Source organism: Amblyomma mixtum, chromosome 7 (assembly GCF_055824585.1).
Source record: "Amblyomma mixtum isolate Tamu chromosome 7, ASM5582458v1, whole genome shotgun sequence".
NCBI classification, from domain to species: Eukaryota; Metazoa; Arthropoda; class Arachnida; order Ixodida; family Ixodidae; genus Amblyomma; species Amblyomma mixtum.
In genome coordinates this window covers 145,940,713-145,951,674 of record NC_143018.1, presented here as the reverse complement: position 1 = coordinate 145,951,674, position 10,962 = coordinate 145,940,713, and the positions used below count along the sequence as shown (strand labels likewise).

Genomic DNA, 10,962 nt, shown 5'->3' with positions numbered 1-10,962 from the left:
TTCCGGTTCGGGTTCAGTTCCAAGATGGCGAAAAAAATAAGGGTTCGGTTCGGTTCCGGTTCCGGGCGAAAATTCGGCTTCGGTTCCAGTTTCCGGTTCAGGTTCGGTTCCGGTCCGACACCCTGGTGTAAAGTCGATATGGTTATATCTGCGTCCTTTTATTTTCTTCTTGGCTGCAATGAAGTTTTTGCTCCTTTGTCATAAAATATTTACGCATTTACTCCTCTACTTATTTATTTGCGTTTGGTTTATTGGAGTTTAACGTCCCAATGCAGCTCTGACCATGAGGGACGCCGTACTGGAGGGCTTCGGATAATTTCAAGCACCCGGCATTTTTTACGTACACACACATCGCACAGTACACGGGCCTCTAGCATTTCGCCTCCACCGAAATGCGACCACCGCGGTCGGGATCGAACCATGGGCGTCAGGAAGGGGGGGGGGGGCAAAGAAGGGCGGTTGCCCCCCCCCCCCCCCCCCCCCCTGGAATTACGGATATTATTTATGCACTAGTTCCTTTTTGGTGCTAACCTACCGCCGCCCCCATCCCCGGACATTGGGTGCCCTCCCACCCTGGAGAAAGTTCTGCGGACGCCCTTGGATCGAACCCGCGTGTTTTGGATATGCAGCCGAGCACTTTAACCGCTGAGGCACTGTAGGGGTCTGTATACTGTGGCGCTGTAGGAGTCTGTATAAATTGTTATTAATTTATACAGACTCCTGCAGCACCCTTCTCAGCATTATTATTCGTGTGAATCCGTTTCGTATTTTCTCTCTTTGGATGTAACTTGCGCTTGGCCAATGTTGTAGTTGAAGTTGAAGTTTATTTCTCGCTCTTGTGGTACAGTATCACTCGGAGAGAGAGGACGCAGAGAGGAAAAGCTGCTTGAATGCAGCTTGAGAGGCACCCTGCGCCCACACTGCTGAGCGCAGTGTGTTGCAGCTGTTTGCATCTGAGGGAGTAAGCTGTCGTCAATATGTTCTTCACGGAAATGACCAATAAAAATACCGCCTAGTCTTTGACAGGTAAGGCGTGGCAGAAGTTTGATCCTCGAACTGTGTTGCGCCGTGGAGGTGTTGTTGCTGGGCTTTCTGGTGAAAAAAGATTAATTGCATTTTGAAATCAGTCTTGAAATCAGTCCTGTATAGCATGAAACGCGATCATTAAAATGCATTATTCGTCTTTTGCATATGCCTGGCATTTCCGCCTTGCTCATGGAAACAGTTGCACTTGACTACGTCCGCCCAAAGGATTTCTGCACCCCGTAGATAGATAGGTACAGAGAGGGGGAAAGACAGGGATGTTAACCAGAAAGCTTTCCGGTTGGCTGCCCTGCACTAGGAAAGGGAATGAGGGTATTAAAAAGGGAAGAGAGAAGGAACGGCAAACAGTCACAATCTGTCAATCAAGGTAGTCTCTCTCAAAAAGCAAAACAGTGCCATGTAAGCCTTGATGATAGTCGATCGCTGTGGCTACGGACCGAGGATCTTCGCCTCTGCGAAAGGCAGAGGATCAAGGCGGTCCAGAGCACAACGCAGCTTATTTCTTTCGGTCACAGGCGCACACAGGCGCCTATTCACAGGCGCCTATTCACAGACGCAGTTCACACAAGAAGGGCTGTCGGCCATCGCGATCCGGAAAGCATACTTATTTGTGAAGGCAACGCCGAGCCATAAGTTGAAAATAAGTTGAAAATGCGCAACCAAACTTCAATAAGTTGAAAATGCGCAACCAAACTTTTATATACAACAGCCAAACAGACACTGTGGATCTATTTGCTTTGTAGCCACTACAGAATGCGCCCTCCAACAAAATAAGAATAACTGATGCCCATGACCTACTATCTATAACAGTAAATTGTCGAAGTTTAAAAAATAAAACGATAGAATTCGCTGCACTCCTCGAATCATCGAAGCCGCATATTGTCTTCGGAACGGAATCTTGGCTGGACGATACAATCAATGACAATGAAATCTTTCCGCGCAATTATGTCGTTTATAGACAAGACCGCAACGTGCACGGCGGTGGTGTATTTGTTCTTATCCATGACAGTATCCTTAGCATGCCGATAGACTTTGAAACCGAATCCTGTGAAACAGTGTGGCGCAAAATTCTTCTAAAAAACGGCACCTCTCTTGCAGTTGGTTCATTTTACAGATCACCGGGTTCTAGCAGTCCCCAACCTCTATTTGAGTTGAGCAATATACTGTTAAGCTTACAAACAACGTATATAATACTCGCTGGTGATTTTAACTTGCCGAACATTGATTGGTCCTCGTTAAAGCCTGTACTTAATAATGCATCCCTACTGTACACTGTTTTCCAGGAAATGGTTACTGTCCATTCTTTGCTACAGTTTGTTAACACGCCGACTCGGACGAGCGGTACTACCGCAAATGTACTGGACTTATTTTTCTGTAATGACCGCGATCTTATATCAAATGTCACATTGCCTGGGATCAGTGATCATGATGTGGTTGAGCCGCCGCGGTGGCTCAGTGGTTATGGTGCTCGGCTGTTGACCCGAAAGACGCGGGTTCGATCCCGGCCGCGGCGGTTGAATTTCTTTGGAGGAGAAACTCTAGAGGCCCGTGTACTGTGCGATGTCAATGCACGTTAAAGAACCCCAGGTGGTCGAAATTTTCGGAGCCCTCCACTACGGCGTCTCTCATAGCCTGAGTCGCTTTGGGACGTTAAATCCCATAAACCATAAACCATAACCATGATGTGGTTGTACAGGCCAAACCTGCCGCGCTTCAGAACCACGCAAGGTGTTCTTTTATGAAAAAGGCGACTACGCCTCACTGTCCGCCGAACTTGACGCATTTCTTCCCCACTTCCGATCACATATCTCACGCCTTGATATTAATGGGTTATGGAATCTATTCAAAACAAAATTACTATCGTTAACACAAACCTTCATTCCTTCGCGTGTCATTTCCGCCAAGCGCCGTAGCGATAAGCCATGGCTAACAAGAGAACTTCGCACGTTGATAAACAGAAAAAATAGATTGTTTCGTAGATGTTGTCAGTTTCCGGATCTAAAGCTGCGCTCACAAATGAAAGAGCTGAGCAAGCTCATTACAAAAGAGTTGCGCACAGCACATAATACGTACCTTTCCAATCTAGGCGATAAACTTAAATCCAACCCAAAGGAATTGTGGAAAGACGTCAAAAACAAGAAAAATACCAGGCAATCTATTCCAGATGTTATTGATGGTACAGACTACAATGCCGATAAAAAGGCAAAAGCTCAAAGTTTTAATGCATTTTTTCAATCTGCTTTCTCACAACCTGCAACTGCAGTCACCGCTTCGCAAGGCGTTACCAACTTAACAAAAATGAATGAGGTATCATTATCCTAATGTGCTATCGTGTCCTTATTGCAGAAGATTAATGTACATTCTGCCCCTAGTCCAGATGACATATCAAATTTTGTCCTCAAGAACTGCGCGTTAGCTATTGCTCCGTTTTTAGTACTACTCTTTGAAACCTCTCTTGAGCAAGAAGTTTTGCCCCCTGACTGGAAAAATGCAAGCATTATTCCTATCCATAAGAGCGGTGACAAGAACGTAACGTGTAACTACACACCTATTTCATTGACAAGCGTAGTATGCAAAACACTAGAGCATGTAATTTACACAAACCTAATTAATCACCTACAGAGTAATCACTTCTTTTCACCAACGCAGCACGGTTTTAGGGCTGGGTTTTCTTGCGATACGCAATTAATTGAATTTACTCACGATATTGCAGCCTCAATTAACTCAGGCACGCAGGTTGACTGTATATTTTTAGATTTTCGGAAGGCATTTGATTCCGTTTGCCATGCACTTCTGTTGCACAAAATGTCCCTTCTTAATATACCGGCCAATCTCTTAGCATGGATTCAAGCATACCTCTCTGAAAGAAAACAGTGCGTGGTCCTGGACGGTGAGTGCTCATCAAGTGTGCCTGTGTTATCTGGTGTCCCACAGGGGTCAGTTTCGGGCCCTCTACTTTTCCTTATCTATATCAATGACCTTACTGACCGTACCACCAGCCGCGTACGATTGTACGCAGATGATTGCTGTATCTGGTTTAGTTGGTTGGTTTATGGGGTTTAACGTCCCAAAGCGACTAAGGCTATGAGAGACGCCGTAGTGGAGGGCTCCGGAAATTTCGACCACCTGGGGTTCTTTAACGTGCACTGACATCGCACAGTACACGGGCCTCGAATTTCTCCTCCAAAGAAATTCAGCCGCCGCGGCCGGGATCGAACCCGCGTCTTTCGGGCCAGCAGCCAAGCACCATAGCCACTGAGCCACCGCGGCGGCTATTGCTGTATCTACCGCGAAATCACTAGTGCGGCTGACTGTCAACATTTACAGAACGACCTGGACTCCGTTTTTTTGTGGTGTCAGTTCTGGAAGATGTCTCTTAATTTATCCAAATGCAATCTTATAAGGTTTACAACTAAAAAACAGCCAATTCTTACCAATTATTTTATGGATGGAACCTGCATGTCGGTCGCAAGAGAATACAAATATTTGGGGGTTGTGTTCTCTTCCAATTTGTCATGGAATGCTCATATAGATAACGTAACTATGAAGGCTAGTCCAATGTTAAATTTCCTCAAACGAAGTTTAATCAGGCACCAACAAAGATAAAGGAAACATTATTTATGTCAAATGTGCGTCCTATTCTTGAGTACGCTTGCAGTACTTGGGATCCGTCAACCCAGTGTAACATCGCAAAACTTGAACGCGTACAGGCACGTGCTGCTCGCTTTGTATCAGGTAATTACGACTTTTCAAAAAGATCTTGCGATATTTCCAAAAACCTAGGGTGGCCGCTGCTTGCAACGAGAAGAAAATACCTGCGCTTGTCGCTATTTTACAATATTCTTAACACTAGAGCAGGCATCGATAAAGATAAATATCTAAAAAAACAACTTATGTATCTGCACGAACGGACCATTCCCGAAAAGTGCGTGAATATGCGTGTCGAATAAACTTAAAGAACAGCTTCTTCCTTAAAACAGTACATGAGTGGAATAGTTTGCCTGCCGAAATTGTTTCCGGGACCCCTTCGTCTTTTATCCAGGATCTCAAGAAATATTCTTTTTTAATGGATTTTAGCATTTCTTTTAACTTCTCATAACTGTGTTTCCATTACCACGATACAGTGTGATTAAGTGATGCAAATAGTGATGTTTCATGCTTTTCAATTTGCCGCTGAATTTCTATTATATCATCTGTGCACTCATATTGTTTTTTTCTTTCCCCCACTAATGCCCGCAAGGGCGCTGTAGGTATGTAAATAAATAAATAAATAAATAGACGGCACAGTATAATGTTGCTTGACGACGTGCTATATCGCATGGAAGACGGAGGCGCAGTTCAGAGTTCAATGCCCCGAGGCGACGGTTGCAGAACTCTCCCGTGTTTAACGCTGAAAGTGTGAGCTACAGCCTCAGGGAACGAAGCCCACACGCTGCGTCAGCTCTCGTTACAGGGATATTGACAGGGATTCCGTCATTGTGGGCAGAGCGGGCAGCTTCGTCGGCCTGGTGATTGCCATGAATACCGCAGTGGCCCGGCAGCCACTGGAAAATTATGTCATGTCCTTTCAATGTGACGTCATGGTACAGCTTGCGGATTTCTGCAACGAGCTGTTTGTGTGACCCGCGGCGTAGTGCAGTTTGAAGGCCTTGAAGGGCTGCTTTAGAGTCGGTGAAAACTGTCCATTCATGGGCAGATTCCTGACTGATGAATTGAACTGCAGCCCGTAGGGCAGCTAGTTCTGCACCAGTTAAAGAGGTGAGATAGGTAGTCCTCACCTTCATTAAAATAGACCTGGCCGGTATCACCACACATCTAGCAGGACTTGTTGAAGTCACTGAGCCATCTGTGTATATATGTATGCGGTGTTTATGGTTAAAATGCAAATGATGCAGTGTCATTTGTTTGAGAGCAGGCAATGACAAATGATATTTCTTAGTAATTCCCGGAATAGAGAGGTGTACACGAGGTTCATGGAGACTCCATATGGGTGAGCATGGTCTTGAAGCATGGGTGAACTGCGAAGGAAGATATGAACGATGAGCTTGAATAACCTTTGGTCTGCACCCCGTAGACTCCAGCACGAAACCTTCGTTCTCGCACAAGGTATGCAGTACATGCGTCTTCTCACGTGCTACGTCTCTATGATCCTCAACTAGACATGTGATGAATTATCTCCCTTAAATAAAAATAATTGTTGCGATTCCTTAAACTCCAGAAATAATGTTGCACTGTGCGGGGTATTGTTTTGTGGGATTTGAAAATTTTTACCCGTGCGTTTACATTTTTGTCACTTCTGTCGTAGTTTCTGTTTTACCACAGAAAGACGGTAAAGAGGTGCCAGGCATTGCCACTTAAGCCTTTAAATGTTTTGGCACAGGAAACATTCATTCGTTGTTCGTTATTGCGCAATAGCTCCGCAAAGCGAAAGGCGGGCGAAAGTTGTTCCGCTGGGATGACAGTCATGTACTTGGAAAGAACGGCAGGACCGTTATCTTCCAGATTAATGCGAGCATCCGAGACACAGCTTGACAGATAAGCCCAGCCGAGCAAATAGTTCTCATGCTATGCGAATTAATGTTCCTAGGTGGGCGATGAGAATCGCTGCAGTAGAGGACAGCGGATTAAATTAAGCCACCTGCAAGGCGATTTAGCGTGCACTCACATCACGCAGCAGCATTTCACCCCCATGGAAGTGCGGCCACCGCGGCCAGGATGCGATCCCGCGCCCTTGGACTGGGCTGCGAAAGGTCAGAAGTCGGTTCACGGGGCAGCGGCAGAAGCTCCTTCCTTCGAGCTGTCGTCGCTCAAGATTGCGGGTCGTGATTCAAGAGCAAAATTGTCTGCTCGCAGTTACACCAGTTCAGTCGGCGCCTCCGGAATGCTCTGCTCGGTGAGTCACCGACCGAGCCGGGGCGCGATTCGTCGTCGCAGGAGGCGAAAGAGCAGAAAGTGTCCGCAATCTGTCTCACTTTCGGCCGCTACCAGGAGATGGCGGTCCGAGACCCGTGAGCCGGCCTCCATCTGAGCCCGGGGCGTGTTCGCCTCCGCTGTTTCGGTGGGAGAGGAGGCTTTGGCGTCGAGCAACTCAAAATAGCGGTGCAGGCCCCCTTTTTCCGGCCCGTAGTTCTGCTGCCGGTTCCTCGGCGCCGCTGGTGCCCCGGAATTCTGGCCAGGGCCGCCACCCACCCACTCGCCCCGTCGGTCGCTCACGGCGCCCCACACCTTCGCGGGTCGAACGCGGACGTCCACCAGTGCGTGTGTGTGCGTGTGTGTGTGTTGCACGCTGTGGGCTGTGGTCCCGTGAGTGTTTTGGCGACTTCTTGCCTGCGAGTGCGTGATCTCCCAGACGCCGGTGCTCGGATATAACAGCGCCCGAGGGAAGGACATCAGCGATGAGGTAAGAACGAACCCCGGGCCTGAGCCCCAGTAAGCCCGAACAAGAACCCCGGGCCCCAGGAGCCAAGGCGCTCGGAAGCCGCGTTTTTCCGGGGCCGCTACTACGCCCGCCTTGTCCCGGACAAGGCGTCCACGTGTCGGCCTATGGGAGGGCTCGAACGGGTCGCATCGCAGCGCTGCGGGCGATCTAAAAGCAAAGGCTCTCTTCTTGGCACGCCGCCGTGGCTCCTCTGAGGATCCGCTTACCACGAGAGCTGCACGTGCCTCTGTTCGCTTATTCGTAGTCCTGCATCGCCCGACAGATCGGCCTAATCTGCTGCGCGTCTCCGTGACCCGCAAGGAGCACGTGCTTGCGTGCTCTGACGCCGCCATTTCCAGTTTCTGACTTGGGTTCATGAGCTCACTCGCTTAGGGTCGAATGTCGTTCAAGCTCTCCTGGGCGCCAGGAGCACCGAATAAAAAGTGCAGTTTCCCAGCCGAATGTTTGAATAATTGTTTCGAGAAGCCGGAGGCTGTTGGGAGTGTGAACAGGTCATTTCGCCCGCACGCCTCGGCGCAACAGTACAGAGAGGGGCTGGTCTCGAATGGATGTCCTTGTCGTATAGCGGTGCCACATGCATAACCATTCCTAGTGACCTGCACATCGGAGAGCCGTACCACTTTGCGCTTTGTATCTAGCGGCCGTGGCCGTACTTGTGAAGCTCCAAGGCCAGCTTATTTAATAATAAGGGCCCATTTTTTCTCTCTTTTACGTGCCAGTATAATTTCATTTACATAACGTGCTGTGTAGTTTGTAGCCTAGTTTAGTTTACGCGCTCCTCTGACACCTGATTGTGTACAAGCAGGTTGCAGCACAGTGAACTGTGTGCTGCCATGCCGTTCGTATGTTGCGCTGTGGCCCCGGTGGCAATCCAAGGGCAAGTAGTGTATATTGTTGATTCGTTAATTACTCTCTATTTTTTTCGCTCAACCAACGCGCTGCAATACGTAAGTGCACCGATGAAAGCCGCCTCCACGGACGACGACGCAGTGCCGATCTGCAGTGTCTCAAAAGCCGCGCCGGTTGATTCTCTTTCCTGTGACGCATGACGTACCGCCTTTCGGTGTTGCGAAAGCGGATGCTCTTTATGACGTCAGTCAGTCGACGTGTACGTATTTCCCTACACTCACCCCTCAGCGCCGCATGCTTTCTCCGCTAGTTGGCCCCTGGGCCGCCTTGCGCCACGACCGCCCCGTCCTGTGGTCTCTTCGGGTACCGCTATAGGCCGATTAGTTCGGTCGTTTTGCCACGCGTCGTCGCGCCTCTTTGATATTTTGGTCTGGATCGAATATTGTAAGCACAACATGCGACCTTCGTCTTCATCTGTACATATCCATCATCATCGCTCATCTTCTTCTTCGAAGGGTTGGTCGCCATATTTGCGGGTGCCATTAAAGCTCGCTCCATCCTGCGCTCTGTCTCCCGCCTCACAATATATTTACTCTTAAAGGGCAACTTCGGTGGTTTTCCCAACTTTTCCATCGCACCACATATCTTGGAGCACCCTGCCTCCGGCACAGGAAACCGTTTTCGAAAATACCAAGTAGAACTATAGTGTCGCCTGTGTCGAACTGTAGTGTCGCCTGTGTTGTACCTAGTTTGCGCTTTGTTTCGGCCTGTGTCCGGTCTAGTTGCCATTTTCGCTGGTTTACTGCGGTGGGGGTGCGCATAGTGTCCACGCCTGCTGGGCCAATCCTGCATCTCCGCGCGCCTTCGGGCGGAGCACTCTCCGCTTGCAAGAGGAGAATGGCCGCGCCACCGTTTGGGAAACGAGAATGGAAGAGTAAATAAGTTGACAAAGTGTTAACACATTAGATGCGGTACTTTATTTTTTATTATTATTCAAATCTTTATTTTCCTTGGAGTAAGGATGGGACAGTCGCAAAAAGCTGCCCCAAGCGGCAGCTTGACTAGGCGACTCTCCCCTACATCTTGGCAGCAGTTGGCATCGCATCATGCATAGTTCTCATACATTTGAAAGCGAAATGACAAATGCACCCAGTTAAAATACACTCACTAGAGATAAATGACATCACTGGCTTTGTAATGATAACCTATGCTATGTAATTACGCAGAAAAGAAACAACGAACAGTAATAACATACATGAGAGCAAAAACAAGGAAGGAAAAATGGAAATACAAAAAATACATCCAAAATATATGCAGACAGGAACTCACGCAGGCTTCTGCGTTTTTTGAACACATGCAAATTTTACACAGCAAGATAAAGCGTGAGGTTAATTCTCTCACAAAACATTCTTTCACAAGAACAGGGTCTTCAAGCATTTTTTGGAAAGGCGACAGACATCTATTCTAGAGTTATTAAACTTGTTTAGCAGCATTGGGAGATAGCTGTGACATATACAGCGTGTTTCAAATAAGGCTTCCTTGTAACTTTTAAAAACGAGCTTTTTGAGTTAGCAGAACTCTTCTTTTTTTTGGCTTAGCATTTTAACTGTCTAGTACATGTTGCCCACAAAAGTTTCCGGAACGCCGAAATCACGAAAAACACCAATTCTCTCGCTAACTAGAACCGGGCAGTGAGGGGGTGCATTGTGCAGGTGGCCCTGGGAACTACAAAGCACACACTTCACTTCATGGCCGCAGGCTTAGGCTGCCCTGTAGGCAGGCTTTGTTGCAATTGTCGTGTTCCGAAAATTTTGTGGGCATCTGTATACGTTAGAATGTAGCTCAAACATAACTTTCAGGCTGAATAACTACTAGGTAACTTCTTAACAATTACTCCTTAATCTTTAATTAGGCTCCTTAATTATTGAGAGGCGTGTAGCCCACCGTAAGTAATATCCATATCGGTTTCTAGAATTTCGAAAACGCGATTATCGTCAGCGGTGTGGCCAAAACACTTTTGGCTATTTCGACGAGTTGCGCGCACTGGAGAGGTTGCTTTGCCTGTAAGCTTCTCGAAAGCGCATGTATTTTGGCACGATGTAGCCAAAATTTGTTGGGCCACACCACCGAGGGTAACCGCGTTTTCGGAATTTAAAACCTGAGGCGGATATAACTTACGCTGAGCTAAACTCCTCTCAAAACAAAGCAGCCTAACAGTAATATTTAAAAAGGCACGTATTAGTTAACCAACCTGCTAGTTAGCATGTTTTAGCTGTATTCTGATGTGCTACAACGAAGACAATGCTGTGGCGAAAAGAGCAGTCTCCTAATCCAAAAAGCCTATTTTTTTTTTAAGTTTACGCAAGTCTTAGTTGAAACAATCTGTCATCGGCGGCGCGTTTTCAACCGCCATTCACAATCGTAAAACAGCACATGCGACGAAAACAGAACGAGCGAACAGATATCTCAGTTCATTCGCTTATGTTAGGCTTGAAAACGTTGACCGCGTGAATCCGAAATTCCTAGAGTCGCCTAACGGTGTCATTTTCAACCGGCCTCCCTTATAGCCTGAGTCGACTGGGGACGTCAAATCCCCGCAAACCATAAACCATCATTTTCGACCACTCTTA

General features: G+C 47.6%; 1 protein-coding gene across 1 annotated transcript in view; it reads left to right on the top strand.

Annotated features, from left to right (window-relative positions):
• The first annotated feature begins 7,170 nt into the window (after positions 1-7,170).
• LOC149337784 (muscle calcium channel subunit alpha-1-like) overlaps positions 7,171-10,962 on the top strand; it is a 615,266-nt gene continuing 611,474 nt past the window's right edge. The window contains exon 1 of the mRNA XM_089553522.1: positions 7,171-7,444. The gene's annotated coding sequence lies outside the window, so the exon portion shown is untranslated. The remainder of the gene's footprint in view (positions 7,445-10,962) is intronic.